At 54.6% G+C, this 16,759-nt stretch overlaps 1 protein-coding gene across 7 annotated transcripts in view; it reads right to left on the reverse strand.

Moving 5' to 3' along the window:
• Positions 1–11,375, reverse strand: part of DLGAP4 (DLG associated protein 4) — a 104,196-nt gene extending 92,821 nt beyond the window's left edge. For all 7 annotated transcript variants that reach the window (XM_075571861.1, XM_075571854.1, XM_075571857.1 and 4 more), the window contains exon 1: positions 11,241–11,375. The gene's annotated coding sequence lies outside the window, so the exon portion shown is untranslated. The remainder of the gene's footprint in view (positions 1–11,240) is intronic.
• Between the last annotated feature and the right edge of the window lie 5,384 nt (positions 11,376–16,759).

Here is a 16,759-nt window from a genome sequence, read left to right on the forward strand (position 1 = left end):
AGAACGGGGGGAGTAGATGAGAGAGAATGGGGAGAGTAGATGAGAGAGAACGGGGGGGAGAGTAGATGAGAGAGAATGGGGGAGAGTAGATGAGAGAGAACGGGGGGGAGTAGATAAGAGAGAACGGGGGGGAGTTTAGATGAGAGAGAACGGGGGGGAATAGATGAGAGAGAATGGGGGGAGAGTAGATGAGAGAGAATGGGGGGAGAGTAGATGAGAGAGAATGGGGGGGAGTAGATGAGAGAGAATGGGGGGGAGAGTAGATGAGAGAGAATGGGGGGGAGTAGATGAGAGAGAACGGGGGGAGAGTAGATGAGAGAGAACGGGGGAGAGTAGATGAGAGAGAATGGGGGGAGAGTAGATGAGAGAGAATGGGAGGGAGAGTAGATGAGAGAGAATGGGGAGAATAGATGAGAGAGAATGGGGGGGAGAGTAGATGAGAGAGAATGGGGGGGAGAGTAGATGAGAGAGAATGGGGGGGGGAGTAGATGAGAGAGAATGGGGGGGAGAGTAGATGAGAGAGAATGGGGGGAGAGTAGATGAGAGAGAATGGGGGAGAGTAGATGAGAGAGAACGGGGAGAGTAGATGAGAGAGAACGGGGGGGAATAGATGAGAGAGAATGGGGGGAGTAGATGAGAGAGAACGGGGGAGAGTTTATATGAGAGAGAACGGGGGGAGAGTAGATGAGAGAGAATGGGGGGGAGAGTAGATGAGAGAGAATGGGGGGAGAGTAGATGAGAGAGAATGGGGGGGAGAGTAGATGAGAGAGAATGGGGAGAGTAGATGAGAGAGAATGGGGGGAGAGTAGATGAGAGAGAATGGGGGGGAGAGTATATGAGAGAGAATTGGGGGGAGAGTAGATGAGAGAGAATGGGGGGGAGAGTAGATGAGAGAGAATGGGGAGAGTAGATGAGAGAGAATGGGGAGAGTAGATGAGAGAGAACAGGGGGAGAGTAGATGAGAGAGAACGGGGGGAGAGTAGATGAGAGAGAATGGGGGGAGAGTAGATGAGGGAGAACGGGGGAGAGTAGATGAGGGAGTACGGGGGGAGAGTAGATGAGAGAGAATGGGGGGAGAGTAAATGAGAGAGAATGGGGGAGAGTAGATGAGAGAGAACGGGGGGGGGAGAGTAGATGAGGGAGTACGGGGGAGAGTAGATGAGAGAACGGGGGGGGGTAGATGAGAGAACGGGGGGGGAGAGTAGATGAGGGAGAACGGGGGGAGTAGATGAGAGAGAACGGGGGGAGAGTAGATGAGGGAGTACGGGGGAGAGTAGATGAGAGAACGGGTGAAGTAGATGAGAGAGAACGGGGGGAGAGTAGATGAGGGAGAACGGGGGGAGTAGATGAGAGAGAACGGGGGGAGAGTAGATGAGGGAGAACGGGGGGGGGAGTAGATGAGGGAGTACGGGGGGAGAGTAGATGAGAGAACGGGTGAAGTAGATGAGAGAGAACGGGGGGAGAGTAGATGAGGGAGAACGGGGGGAGTACTCAGCGTTCTACCGTGTTTCTCTACTGAGATGAGGGAGAACAGGGGGAGAGTAGATGAGAGAGACCGGGGGGGAGCTAGCATCGTTGAGAGAACGGGGGAGAGTAGATGAGAGAGACGGGTGAGAGTAGATGAGAGAGAACGGGGAGTAGATGAGAGAGAATCGGGACGGGAGAGTAGATGAGAGAGAACGGAGGAGAGTTAGATGAGAGAACGGGGGGGAGAGTAGAGTGATGAGAGAATGGGGGGGAGTAGATGAGAGAATGGGGAGAGAGAGAGAGAAGGGGGGAGTAGAAGATGAGAGAACGGGGGAGAGTAGAAGGGGGGGAGAGTAGATGAGAGACTGGGGAGAGTAGATGAGAGAGAAGGGGGAGAGTAGATGAGAGAGAACGGGGGGAGAGTAGAGAATGGGGAGAGAAGATGAGAGAGAACGGGGGGGAGATGAGAGAGAGATGAGAGAGAAGGGGGAGTGAAGATGAGAGAGAACGGGATGAGAGAGTGAGAGAGAGAGAGTCTCTCCTTCATCTCACCGTTTCTCACGCGTATCTTTTTCTATAGGAGGGGGAGAGAGAGATGAGATGAGCGAGAAGGGGGTGGGGGGGAACAGATGACAGATCCCGATCTTTATTAATGTAAAGATGAGTTTGTGAGCGGATTAACCTGGGGGAACATGAGACCGAGCACAGTGCAGAGGAGCAGTGAGGGTGGGGGCGTGAGAGAGCGGGGGAGTAGAGAGCGGGGAGCAGTGAGAGAGCGGGGGGAGCAGTGAGAGAGCGGGGGGAGCAGTGAGAGAGCAGAGGAGCAGTGAGAGAGAGCGGGGAGCAGTGAGAGAGCGGGGGAGCAGTGGGGAGCTGGGGAAGCAGGGGGAGAAGTGGGAGAGCTGGGGGAGCAGTGAGAGAGCGGGGGAGCAGTGAGAGAGCAGGGGGAGCAATGAGAGAGCAGGGGGAGCAGTGAGAGAGCGGGGAGCAGTGAGAGAGCGGGGGAGCAGTGAGAGAGCAGGGGGAGCAATGAGAGAGCGGGGGGAGCAGTGAGAGCGGGGAGCAGGGAAAGAGCGGGGAGCAGTGAGAGAGCGGGGGGAGCAGTGAGAGAGCGGGGGAGCAGTGAGAGAGAGCGGGGGAGCAGTGAGAGAGCGGGGGAGCAGTGAGAGAGCGGGGGAGCAGATAGAGAGCGGGGGAGCAGTGAGAGAGCTGGGGGAGCAGTGAAAGAGCGGGGGAGCAGTGAGAGAGCAGGGGAGCAGTGAGAGAGAGCGGGGGAGCAGTGTGAGAGCGGGGGAGCAGTGAGAGAGCGGTTGAGCTGGGGGAGCAGGGAAAGAGCGGGGGAGCAGTGAGAGAGCGGGGGAGCAGTGAGAGAGCGGGGGAGCAGTGGGGGAGCTGGGGGAGCAGTGAGAGAGCAGGGGAGCAGTGGGGGAGCTGGGGGAGCAGTGGGGGAGCTGGGGGAGCAGTGAGAGAGCGGGGGAGCAGTGGGGGAGCGGGGAGCAGTGAGAGAGTGGGGGAGCAGTGAGAGAGCAGGGGGAGCAGTGAGAGAGTGGGGGAGCAGTGAGAGAGCGGGGGGAGCAGTGAGAGAGCGGGGGGAGCAGTGAGAGAGCGGGGGGAGCAGTGAGAGAGCGGGGGAGCAGTGAGAGAGCGGGGGAGCAGTGGGGGAGCTGGGGGAGCAGTGGGAGAGCGGGGGAGCAGTGGGGGAGCTGGGGAGCAGTGGGGGAGCTGGGGAGCAGTGAGAGAGCAGGGGAGCAGTGGGGGAGCTGGGGAGCTGGGGGAGCAGTGAGAGAGCGGGGGCGCAGTGAGAGAGCGGGGGAGCAGTGAGAGAGCGGGGGAGCAGTGGGGGAGCTGGGGGAGCAGTGAGAGAGCGGGGGAGCAGTGGGGGAGCGGGGAGCAGTGAGAGAGTGGGGGAGCAGTGAGAGAGCGGAGGGAGCAGTGAGAGAGTGGGGGAGCAGTGAGAGAGCGGGGGAGCAGTGAGAGCGCAGGGGAGCAGTGGGGAGCAGTGAGAGAGCGGGGGAGCAGTGAGAGAGCGGGGAAGCAGTGAGAGAGCGGGGGAGCAGTGAGAGAGCGGGGGGAGCAGTGAGAGAGCGGGGGAGCACTGGGGAAGCAGTGAGAGAGCGGGGGAGCAGTGAGAGAGCAGGGGAGCAGTGAGAGAGCGGGGGAGCAGTGGGGGAGCGGGGAGCAGTGAGAGATTTTGGGAGCAGTGAGAGCGCGGGGGGGAGCAGTGAGAGAGCGGGGGGAGCAGTGAGAGAGCGGGGGAGCAGTGAGAGAGCGGGGGAGCTGGGGGAGCAGTGAGAGAGCGGGGGAGCAGTGAGAGAGCGGGGGAGCAGTGGGGGAGCTGGGGGAGCAGTGAGAGAGCAAGGGAGCAGTGGGGGAGCTGGGGGAGCAGTGAGAGAGCGGGGGAGCAGTGAGAGAGCGGGGTAGCAGTGAGAGAGCGGGGGAGCAGTGGGGGAGCGGGAGCAGTGAGAGAGTGGGGGAGCAGTGAGAGAGCGGGGGGAGCAGTGGGGGAGCAGTGAGAGAGCGGGGGGAGCAGTGAGAGAGCGGGGGGGAGCAGTGAGAGAACGGGGGAGCAGTGAGAGAGCGGGGGAGCAGTGAGAGAACGGGGGAGCAGTGAGAGAGCGGGGAGCAGTGAGAGAGCGGGGGAGCAGTGAGAGAGCGGGGGAGCAGTGGGGGAGCGGGGAGCAGTGAGAGAGTGGGGGAGCAGTGAGAAAGCGGGGGGAGCAGTGAGAGAGCGGGGGGAGCAGTGAGAGAGCGGGGGAGCAGTGAGAGAGCGGGGGAGCTGGGGAGCAGTGAGAGAGCGGGGGAGCTGGGGGAGCAGTGAGAGAGCGGGGGAGCAGTGAGAGAGCGGGGGAGCAGTGGGGGAGCTGGGGGAGCAGTGAGAGAGCTGGGGGAGCAGTGAGAGAGCGGGGGGAGCAGTGAGAGAGCGGGGGAGCAGTGGGGGAGCGGGGAGCAGTGAGAGAGTGGGGGAGCAGTGAGAGAGCGGGGGGAGCTGTGGGGGAGCAGTGAGAGAGCGGGGGAGCAGTGAGAGAGAGTGGGGGAAGCAGCGAGAGAGCGGGGGGGCAGTGATAGAGCGGGGGAGCAGTGAGAGAGCGGGGGGAGCAGTGAGAGAGAGTGGGGGGAGCAGTGAGAGAGAGTGGGGGAGCAGTGAGAGAGCGGGGGAGCAGTGAGAGAGCGGGGGGAGCAGTGAGAGAGCGGGGGGGCAGTGAGAGAGCGGGGGAGCAGTGAGAGAGCGGTTGAGCTGGGGGAGCAGTGAGAGGGGGGTGAGAGAGCGGGGGAGCAGTGAGAGAGCGGGGGAGCAGTGAGAGAGCGGGGGAGCAGTGGGGGAGCTGGGGAAGCAGCGAGAGAGCGGGGGAGCAGTGAGAGAGCGGGGGAGCAGTGAGAGAGCGGGGGGAGCAGTGAGAGAGAGTGGGGGGAGCAGTGAGAGCGCGGGGGAGCAGTGAGAGAGAGTGGGGGGAGCAGTGAGAGAGCGGGGGAGCAGTGAGAGAGCGGGGGGAGCAGTGAGAGAGCGGGGGGGCAGTGAGAGAGCGGGGGAGCAGTGAGAGAGCGGTTGAGCTGGGGGAGCAGTGAGAGAGCGGGGGAGCAGTGAGAGAGCGGGGAGCAGTGAGAGAGCGGGGGAGCAGTGGGGGAGCTGGGGAGCAGTGAGAGAGCGGGGGGAGCAGTGGGGGAGCTGGGGGAGCAGTGAGAGAGCGGGGGAGCAGTGAGAGAGCGGGGGGAGCAGTGGGGGAGCTGGGGGAGCAGTGAGAGAGCGGGGGAGCAGTGAGAGAGCGGGGGGAGCAGTGAGAGAGCGGGGGAGCAGTGGGGAGCAGTGAGAGAGCGGGGGAGCAGTGAGAGAGCGGGGGAGCAGTGAGAGAGCGGGGGAGCAGTGAGAGAGCGGGGGAGCAGTGAGAGAGCGGGGGGAGCAGTGAGAGAGCGGGGGGAGCAGTGAGAGAGCGGGGGAGCAGTGGGGGAGCAGTGAGAGAGCGGGGGGAGCAGTGAGAGAGCGGGGGAGCAGTGAGAGAGCGGGGAGCAGTGGGGAGCAGTGAGAGAGCGGGGGAGCAGTGAGAGAGCGGGGGAGCAGGGGGAGCAGTGAGAGAGCGGGGGGAGCAGTGAGAGAGCGGGGGAGCAGTGAGAGGGAGTGGGGGGAGCAGTGTGAGAGAGCGGGGGAGCAGTGAGAGTGGGGGGAGCAGTGTGAGAGAGCGGGGGAGCAGTGAGAGCGCGGGGGAGCAGGTAGAGAGTAGGGGAGCAGTGAGAGAGTGGGGGGAGCAGTGTGAGAGAGCGGGGGAGCAGTGAGAGAGTTGGGGGAGCAGTGTGAGAGAGCGGGGGAGCAGTGAGAGAGTGGGGGAGCAGTGAGAGAGTGGGGGGAGCAGTGAGAAAGCAGGGGGTGCAGTGAGAGAGAAACCGGGGGGAGCAATGAGAGAGCGGGGGTGCAGTGAGAGAGCGGGGGAGCAGTGAGAGAGGGGATCAGTGAGAGAGCGAGGGGAGAAATAAGAGCAGAGAGAGAGCGGGGGGAGCAGTGAGAAAGTGGGGGGAGCAGTGAGAGAGCGGGGGGAGCAGTGAGAGAGCGGGGGAGCAGTGGGGGAGCAGTGAGAGAGCGGGGGAGCAGTGAGAGAGCAGGGGAGCAGGGGGAGCAGTGAGAGAGCGGGGGGAGCAGTGAGAGAGCGGGGAGGGCAGTGGGGGAGCAGTGAGAGAGCGGGGGAGCAGTGAGAGTGGGGGAGCAGTGAGAGAGTGGGGGGAGCAGTGAGAAAGCAGGGGGTGCAGTGAGAGAGAAACCGGGGGGAGCAATGAGAGAGCGGGGGTGCAGTGAGAGAGGGGATCAGTGAGAGAGCGAGGGGAGAAGTAAGAGCAGAGAGCGGGGGGAGCAGTGAGAGAGCGGGGGGAGCAGTGAGAGAGCGGGGGAGCAGTGAGAGAGAGCGGGGGGAGCAATGAGAGAGCGGGGAAGCAGTGAGAGAGCGGAGGGTGACAGTGACAGACAGTGGGGGGGATGACAGTGACAGAGAGGGGGGTGGCAGTGACAGAGCAGGGGGGTGACAGTGACACAGTGACAGGACAGAGTGGGGGTGACAGAGCGGGGGGGTGACAGACAGAGGGGTAACTGTGACAGAGCGGGGTGACAGTGACACTGACAGAGTGGGGGGGTGACAGTGACATAGTGAGAGCGAGGGGTGGACAGTGACACAGTGACAGAGCGGGGGGACAGAGCAGGGGGTGACAGTGACACAGTGACAGAGCGGGGGTGACAGTGACACAGTGACAGAGTGGGGGGTGACAGTGACACAGTTTCAGAGTGGGGTGTGACAGTGACACTGACAGAGCGGGGGGTGACAGTGACACAGTGACAGAACGGGGGGTGACAGAGCAGGGGGTGACACTGACACTGTGACAGAGCGGGGTGACAGTGACCCAGTGACAGTGTGGGGGGTGACAGTGAAACAGTGACAGAGCAGGGGGGGTGACAGTGACACAGTGACAGAGTGGGGGGGGTGATAGTGACACAGTGTCAGAGTGGGTGTGACAGTGACACAGTGACAGAGTGGGGGGTGACAGTGACACAGTGTCAGAGTGGGGTTGACATGACACAGTGACAGAGTGGGGGTGACAGTGACACAGTGACAGAGCGGGGGTGACAGTGACACAGCGACAGAGCGGGGGGTGACAGTGACACAGTGACAGAGCGGGGGGGGTGACAGTGACACAGTGACAGAGTGGGGGTGACAGTGACACAGTGACAGAGCGGGGGGGTGACAGTGACACAGTGACAGAGCGGGGGGTGACAGTGACACAGTGACAGAGCGGGGGTGACAGTGACACAGTGACAGAGTGGGGGTGACAGTGATACAGTGACAGAGCGGGGGGTGACAGTGACACAGTGACAGAGCGGGGGGTGACAGTGACACAGTGACAGAGCGGGGGGTGACAGTGACACAGTGGACAGAGTGGGGGTGACAGTGATACAGTGACAGGCGTTGTTATGGTGCAGGACAGAGATGGATTATTTAGGACAGAATATCACTATATAAATACTGTGACCAATACCAGGGAACAGACACTGTGTGACCCGATCTGATGGCATTGTGTGATGTCACCTGTCTGTCTGTGGCTGTGGCGTTACGTACTCATGACAGCATGGGGCAGGAAATCCTGTGTGACATCACAAATGACACAGACAGTGACATCACCACAGGGACATGTGACAGAGTAGCTGGACACAGAGATAAATACTGGGATATAAATAGAGAGAAAGTGAGCAGGACGAGAGAGGGAGAGAGAGGAGAGAGAGAGAGAGGAGAGAGAGAGAGAGAGAGAGAGAGAGAGAGAGAGAGAGAGGGACAGAGAGAGAGAGAGGGAGAGAGTGACAGAGAGAGAGAGAGGGACAGAGAGAGACAAAGAGAGAGTGACAGAGAGTGACAGGGAGAGAGAGTGAAAGAGACAGGGACAGAGAGACAGAAAGGGACAGGGAGAGAGTGAGAGAGACAGGAATACAGAGGAGACAGGGACAAAAAGAGAGATGGGTAGAGAGAGAGACAGGGACAGAGAGAGACAGGGAGTGCGAGAGAGACAGACAGGGACAGAGAGAGAGAGAGACATGGACAGAGAGAGACAGGGACAGAGAGAGACGGAGAGGGGGGGAGAGAGAGACAGGGACAGAGAGAGACAGGGACACAGAGAGAGACAGGGACACAGAGAGAGACAGGGACACAGAGAGAGACAGTGAGACAGAGAGAGACAGAGAGAGACAGGAACAGAGAGACTAGGAACAGAGAGAGAGAGAGACAGGAAGAGAGAGAGAGACAGGAAGAGAGAGAGAGACAGGAAGAGAGAGGAGAGAGAGACAGGAACAGAGAGAGAGAGAGAGACAGGAACAGAGAGAGAGAGACAGGAACAGAGAGAGAGAGACAGGAACAGAGAGAGAGAGAGAGAGACAGGAACAGAGAGAGAGAGTGACAGGAACAGAAAGGAGAGACAGGAACAGAGAGAGAGAGAGACAGGAACAAGAGAGAGAGAGACAGGACAGGGAGAGAGGGAGAGAAAGAAAGAGAGAGAGAGAGAGAGAGAGAGACATAGACAGAGATACAGAGAAAGAAAGAGAGAGGTACATAGAGGGAGAAAAAGAAAGAGAGAGCGGGAGAGAAATAAAGAGAGAGGGAGAGAAAGAAAGAGAATGACAGGGAGAGCGAGAGAGAGAGACAGGGACAGAGAAAGAGACAGGGACAGAGAGAGAGACAGGGACAGAGAGAAAGAGAGAGACAGAAAGAGAGAGGGAGACAGACAGGCAGACAGTGACAGAAACAAAGAGAGAGAGAGAGACTGAGAGTCAGAGAAATAGAGTGACAGAGAGAGAGAGAGACAGAGAGAGAGAGTTGTCAGAGAGATAGAATGAGACAGAGAGACAGAGAGAGAGAGAGAGAGACAGAGAAAGACACTACATGACAGGCCAGACTGAGTGCCCAGACCTCCACTTCTCCACACTACATCACAGACTAGTCACTAATCACAACTCTGTGCTGCAACACTACATTGCAGGCCCAAACCAAGCACAACGCTCTACTACAACACACTACACCACAAACTGAGCACAACGCTCGACTACAACACATTGCAGGCCCAAACCAAGCACAACGCTCTACTACAACACACTACACCACAACTGAGCACAACGCTCGCCTACAACACATTGCAGGCCCAAACCAAGCACAATGCTCTACTACAACACACTACACCACACAAACTGAGCACAACGCTCTGCTACAACACACTACACCACAAACTGAGCACAACGCTCTGCTACAACACATTCCAGGCCCAAACCAAGCACAGCGCTCTGCTACAACACACTACACCACAAACTGAGCACAACGCTCTGCTACAACACATTCCAGGCCCAAACCAAGCACAATGCTCTACTACAACACACTACACCACAAACTGAGCACAACGCTCTGCTACAACACACTACACCACAAACTGAGCACAACGCTCTGCTACAACACATTCCAGGCCCAAACCAAGCACAATGCTCTACTACAACACACTACACCACAAACTGAGCACAACGCTCTGCTACAACACACTACACCACAAACTGAGCACAACGCTCTGCTACAACACATTCCAGGCCCAAACCAAGCACAACGCTCTACTACAAGACACTACACCACAAACTGAGCACAACGCTCTACTACAAGACACTACACCACAAACTGAGCACAGCGCTCTGCTACAACACACTACACCACAAACCAAGCACAACGCTCTGCTACAACACATTCCAGGCCCAAACCAAGCACAACGCTCTACTACAAGACACTACACCACAAACTGAGCACAACGCTCTACTACAACACACTACACCACAAACTGAGCACAACGCTCTGCTACAACACATGTCCAGTGGCCCAAACCAAGCACTGCGCTCTGCTATAACACACTACACCACAAACTGAGCACAACGCTCTGCTACAACACATTGCAGGCCCAAACCAAGCACAGCGCTCTGCTACAACACACTACACCACAAACTGAGCACAACGCTCTGCTACAACACACTACACCACAAACTGAGCACAAATCCCAGACTAGCACACAGCGTTGGAGTAGAAGTGGAGGGTGCAGAGCTGTATATTTCAGGGGCTGGAGGGGGAGGAAGGGGTCTGCACTGAATAGAAGAGAAGAGACAGCACTGGAATAGCAGAGAGGAGACAGCACTTGAATAGGAGGGAGGGAACAGCACAGGGACAGCAGAGAGGAATAGCACAGGGATAGCAGAGAGGAGACAGCACTGGGATATCAGAGAGGAAACAGCACAGGGATAGCAGAGAGAAGACAGCACAGGGATAGCACTGGAATAGCAGAGAGGAAGCAGCACTGAATAGCAGAGGAAACAGCACAGGGATAGCACTGGAATATCAGAGAGGAAACAGCACAGGGATAGCAGAGAGAAGACAGCACAGGGATAGCACTGGAATAGCAGAGAGGAGGCAGCACTGGAATAGCAGAGAGGAAACAGCACAGGGATAGCACTGGAATAGCAGAGAGGAAACAGCACAGGGATAGCACTTGAATAGCAGAGAGGAGACAGCACAGGAATAGCAGAGAGGAAGCAGCAACAGGGATAGCACTGGAATAGCAGAGAGGAGACAGCACAGGGATAGCAGAGAGGAAACAGCACAGGGATAGCACAGGAATAGCAGAGAGGAGACAGCACAGGGATAGCAGAGAGGAGACAGCACAGGGATAGCACTGGAATAGCAGAGAGAAGACAGCACAGGGATAGCAGAGAGGAGACAGCACAGGGATAGCAGAGAGGAGACATCACAGGGATAGGTGAGAGGAAACAGCACAGGGATAGCAGAGAGGAGACAGCACAGGGATAGCAGAGAGGAGACAGCACAGGGATAGCAGAGAGGAGACAGCACAGGGATAGCACTGGAATATTAGGGAGGAGACAGCACAGGGACAGCAGAGAGGTAGGGATGGGGGTGACACAGCTGTGTTTATGTACGTGCGTGTGGGGCCAGCGCTGGAGTATCAGGGAGATACCCCTAACATCAGCTGCTACCACTTAACCCCTGCGCTGCCAGGCCGCACTGCGATGCAGTGAGGGGGTTACCAGCTGTGGGAAGAACACAAAACCTAAAGCCCCCTCCCTTTCTTCCACCAACTGAAGGGTCAAGATGGCCCCCCTTAATACTCCAGTACCCCCCCCTCCCACCACCATGACCAGCACATCTGCAGAATCCTTTGTCAACGTTTGTCCGCCCCCCCACCCCCCAAATAAAAATAAACCCCAAACATCTTACCTCTACTCCAGAGTTAGGGATCCAACACGACCCCCTCCTCTTCTGCGCCTTCAATGGGTAACTCTCCTCCCCCCCCCTCCCCTCTCTTCTCCTCTTGTCTTCTCTCCTCCCCTCTCCTCCTTCTGCAGCGTTACAGAGGCTGCGCTCTCCCCCCTCTCTCTCTCTCTCGCACCTCCTCTCCCCCCCCCCCCCCGGGATAAGGGCAGGATGTCTTCCTGTATGGGATGCTGATTTCGGTGCTGATGCTGTGATGCTAGCGGTGCTGATGCTGTGATGCTAGCAGTGCTGATGCTGTGATGCTAGCAGTGCTGATGCTGTGATGCTAGCAGTGCTGATGCTGTGATGCTAGCAGTGCTGATGCTGTGATGCTGTGATGCTGCTTGATACTCCGATGCTAGCGGTGCTGATGCTGCTTGATACTCCGATGCTAGCGGTGCTGATGCTCCTTGACACTCAGATGCTAGCGGTGCAGATGCTGTGATGCTGCTGGATACTCCGATGCTAGCGGTGCTAATGCTGCTTGATACTCCGATGCTAGCAGTGCTGATGCTGTGATGCTGCTTGATACTCCGATGCTAGCGGTGCTGATGCTGCTTGATACTCCGATGCTAGCGGTGCTGATGCTGCTTGATACTCCGATGCTAGCGGTGCTGATGCTATGATGCTGCTTGATACTCCGATGGTAGCGGTGCTGATGCTGTGATGCTGCTTGATACTCCGATGCTAGCGGTGCTGATGCTGCTTGATACTCCGATGCTAGCGGTGCTGATGCTGCTTGATACTCCGATGCTAGCGGTGCTGATGCTGTGATGCTGCTTGATACTCCGATGCTAGCGGTGCTGATGCTGTGATGCTGCTTGATACTCCGATGCTAGCGGTGCTGATGCTGCTTGATACTCCGATGCTAGCGGTGCTGATGCTGCTTGATACTCCGATGCTAGCGGTGCTGATGCTAGCTCTGCTCTGCCTCCCTAGAGAAGGGAGAGAGGAGGGAGGGATGTGTGGAAGAGCCGGGCTGGAATCCTCCGGGATGGGGGGGAGAAGTAGGACACAAGATCTGGAGATGTAGGACACAAGATATTTCTATATATACACCTCTATTTTGTATCACTGCAAATGTATTTCTCCATAATAAAAAAGGATTTATATATATATGCTGTTTCTTTGAATATTTTTATTCACATTATGTATATGGATATATAGTTATACACATCTCTTCTCTAGCTTCCTTTATATGTATATCATATGTACGTGTTTGTGTTTATATATATATATATATATATATATATATATATACACAGCAGTGCCCCGCTTCTCGGCGCCCCGCTTTTCGGCGATCCGCTGATACGGCGGCACCGAGGAGAGGGCCGCCATGTCTCCTCTGAGGCTTTGCCGCCGGCGCGCATGCGCAGAACGTAGCTTGCGCAAGCAGAATGTAGGTCCCGCGCGCACAAGGGGGGAAATGCTGGGTTGAGCATGCGTGCAAGAGGGAAAATGCCGGGTTGCGCATGCGCGCAAGAGGGAAAATGCCGGGTTGCGCATGCGCATAGCTGAAAATCGCCGGCTCCGCTTTCCGGTGATTTTCACTAAACGGCGGGCCCTTAGAACGGAACCCACCGTATGCCCAGGGCCCTGCTGTATATATATATATATATATATATATATATACACCCTTATATATACTGTACATATTTGTGTTTGTGTGTAGATCGTTAGCCACAGAACGGTATTGTCTATTCGTTTTATTAAGCTCGGCTAACACAGTACAGATACATCTACATCGTATATAAACATATAGATATATAGATATATAGATATATATAGTTCTAGTGGCCATATTGGTTGTGGTGATAATGCAGACTACACAGAAAACTTGAAGAAGAGACCTGTGAGGTTTTGAAAGCTCTGTACATGTGAAGAAGAGACCTGTGAGGTTTGGAAAGTTCTTAACGTGTGAAGAAGAGACCTGTGAGGTTTGGAAAGCTCTGTAAATGTGAAGAAGAGGCCTCAGAGGTTTGGGAAGCTCTGTACACGAGAAGAAGAAATCTGTAAGGTTTTGGAAAGCTCTGTACATGTGAAGAAGAGACCTGTGAGGTTTGAGAAGCTCTGTACATGTGAAGAAGAGACCTGTGAGGTTTGGAGAGCTACAGTATATTTTTATTGTCTTGTTATTGGAAGTTATAGGATCTGGATCGGAGAAACACTAAGACCCTAACCCTTCTCTATAACTCCTTCTATTGCCCCATATAACCACTCCCTATAAATCCTCCTATTACCCCATATAACCCCCTCTATATCTGTTCCTCTTACCCCATATAAGCAGTCCATATATCTCCACCTGTTGCACCATATCACCGCTCTCTATAACTCCTATTACCCAATATAACTGCTCCCTATATCTCCTATTGCCCCATATAAGCGCTACCAATAACTCCTATTACACCATATAACCCCTAATTAAAACTCCTCCTATTACCTCATATAACAGCTCCCTATAACTTATTTTTCCTGTATACGTGCTCCCTATAACTCCTACTATTGCCCATATAACCTCTCCCTATACATCCTCCTATTACCCCATATAACCTGTCCCTATAAATCCACCTATTACCCCACATAATCACTCTTCCTATTACTCCATATAAAGCCTCCCTATAACTCCTCCAATTGCCCCAGATAACCTCTCTCTAAAAGTCCACCTATTACCATATATAACTGCTCCCTATAACTCCTAATACCCATATAACCCCTCATTATAACTGCTCCTATTACCCCATATAACCCCTCCCTATAACTCCTCTTATTACCGAATATAACCTCTCCCTATAACTCATCCTATTACCCCATGTAACTGCTCCCTATAACTCCTCCAAGATGGGCTGAGGGTAAGCTTCTGGAGGGGAGCCAGGATGGCCTTTGACCCTGGGGTTAGTGGTGGTGTGGAAATTAAGTCTGTAACAATTCTCTTCAGACTCGAGTCCACCCCGATCTCAGATATTCTGATATGGCTTGGCAGACAATGTGAAGTACTGGCTCAACCTACATGAATCATGGATGAAGAGGACATCTGGATAGGAGGCTGGAAAGTGCAAGTCAGACTTTGGTGACATGGCAATGTTACAAAACATCTGCCCAACTCCTTCTTCATTGGAAGAGAAAAAGGAAACTGTTTTTCTATGGTCAGCAAACCTTGTGCCATAGATGTGTTTCTGCCAGATATTTAAGCAATACATGTGATGTTCTAAAATGCAACTTGTGCCAGTCCTTGGGCCACGAGAGGGCAAGTTGTACAAAGATTAAATTTAATTTATGTGATAAATTTGGACATTCCTATAGGAGTTGTGCAGAAGCATGGCATAATATTTCAGGAATATGGGAAAAGAAAGGGGATTTTGAAAACAATTAAGCACTTTATGATTGTACCCTGAAAGTTGTGGTCAGAAAATGTCTAGATCTGCCTGGGAAAGGAGTTTGCCCAGATCCACCTGCGGATGGAGTTTGCCCAGATCAACCTGTGGACAGAGTTTGCCCAGATCCACCTGCGGATGGAGTTTGCCCAGATCCACCTGCGGACAGAGTTTGCCCAGATCCACCTGCGGACGGAATTTGCCCAGATCCACCTGCGGACGGAGATTGCCCAGATCCACCTGCGGACGGAGTTTGCCCAGATCCACCTGCGGATGGAATTTGCCCAGATCCACCTGCGGACGGAGTTTGCTGAGATCCACCTGCGGATGGAATTTGCCCAGCTCCACCTGCGGACGGAGTTTGCTGAGATCCACCTGCGGATGGAATTTGCCCAGCTCCACCTGCGGACGGAGTTTGCTCAGATCTACTGGCAGAATAAGCATATACAGATTGTGTAGACATGGCCCAGGCAATATTAGAAGATCCCTTAGAGGGAACCTCCTCAAACTCACTTCCAGAAGGCGAACAGTCTGAGGATACAATGGATGAACTTACTAAGAGTGTAATCCAGGTGGGAAATAAAGATTAAAACAGAACGCAGAATTGGATACGGGCTAAAAAAAAGAATAATGGTACGGTAAAAAGACTGGGAGGGACTCTTCGACTTCCTACAGGTCCTACTGGTAAAGTTCCTCAGGTGCCTGTAAAGAATTGTTTTTCTGTTCTTAGGAGGGATTGGGGGTCAAGAGCTGAAGACCCTGATGCTGTAGAGGAACTTTCCTTATCTGAAGATGAGCATAATATGGATATTTCCATAGAGTCAGACTCGGACATGATCCCATATTCGGTGGCCACTAAGAGGTTTGGGTAATTGGGGGATAATGTGGGGAAAAAGAAGAAATATTGCATTTTGTTTGGCTATAAAATGTTGTTTCTATAAGTGACCCTTAAAAGGTAGCAGTGATTAATCTGGCAAGAACTGGCAGTTAGGGCTATTATTTTAACTCCTCCTATTATCCCATATAACCGCTCCCTATAACTCCTCCTATTACCCCATATAACTGCTCCCTATAACTCCTCCTATTGCCCCATATAACCCCTCCTATTACCCCATATAACCGCTCCCTATAACTCCTCCTATTACCCCATATAACCACTCCCTATAACTCCTCCTATCACCCCATATAACCTCTCCCTATAACTCCCCTTATAGCCCCATATAACCACTCCCTCTAACCCCTCCTATTACCCTATATAACCGCTCCCTATAACTCCTATTACCCCATATTACCGCTCCCTATAACTCCTCCTATTACCCCATATAACCGCTCCCTATAACTCCTCCTATTACCCCATATAACCCCTCCCTATAACTCCTCCTATTACCCCATATAACCACTCCCTATAACTCCTCCTATTACCCATATAACCCCTCCCTATAACTCCTCCTATTACCCCATATAACCTCCCTATAACTCCTCCTATTTCCCATATAACCTCTCCGTATAACTCCTCCTATTACCCCATATAACCTCTCCGTATAACTCCTCCTATTACCCCATATAACCTCTCCGTATAACTCCTCCTATTACCCATATATCCTTCCCCTACGGCCCTAAAGTCCCACTAAATGAGGCCCCGTATCCTGAGATAATTATATGCAGACGCAGCGTCTGACTTCTCATTAGGACAGGGGGAATATCCCGTAAGTGTAGCATATCGTTACATTATTGCGGCATTAGGTCTGTGTCAGATCCAAACCCTGATTTATAAGTCTCAGTATCTCCTTTATACATGTGGAGAGATGCCGCTCATTTAACAGCATTTTTATATACTTTGCATATTCAAATGAGTGTATTTCCCAGGTACCTCAGGTATGTTCAGCAGTCACGCTCTCCTTTCGTTCTCTCTGTCTCTCTCTCCTTCCTTCTCCCTCTGTCCTCTCCTCTCCCCTCCCCATCCTCTCCCCCTCTCTTCCCTCCCTCTCCCCCCCTCCCTTCCCATCCTCTCCCCCTCTTCCCTCCCTCTCCCCCCCACTCCCTTCCCTCCCTCCCTCTCCCTTCCCTGCCCCTCTCTCCTTATCTCTCTCCCCCCCTCTTCCCCCATCCCCT

Source organism: Ascaphus truei, chromosome 15, assembly GCF_040206685.1.
Source record: "Ascaphus truei isolate aAscTru1 chromosome 15, aAscTru1.hap1, whole genome shotgun sequence".
Classification (NCBI taxonomy): Eukaryota; Metazoa; Chordata; class Amphibia; order Anura; family Ascaphidae; genus Ascaphus; species Ascaphus truei.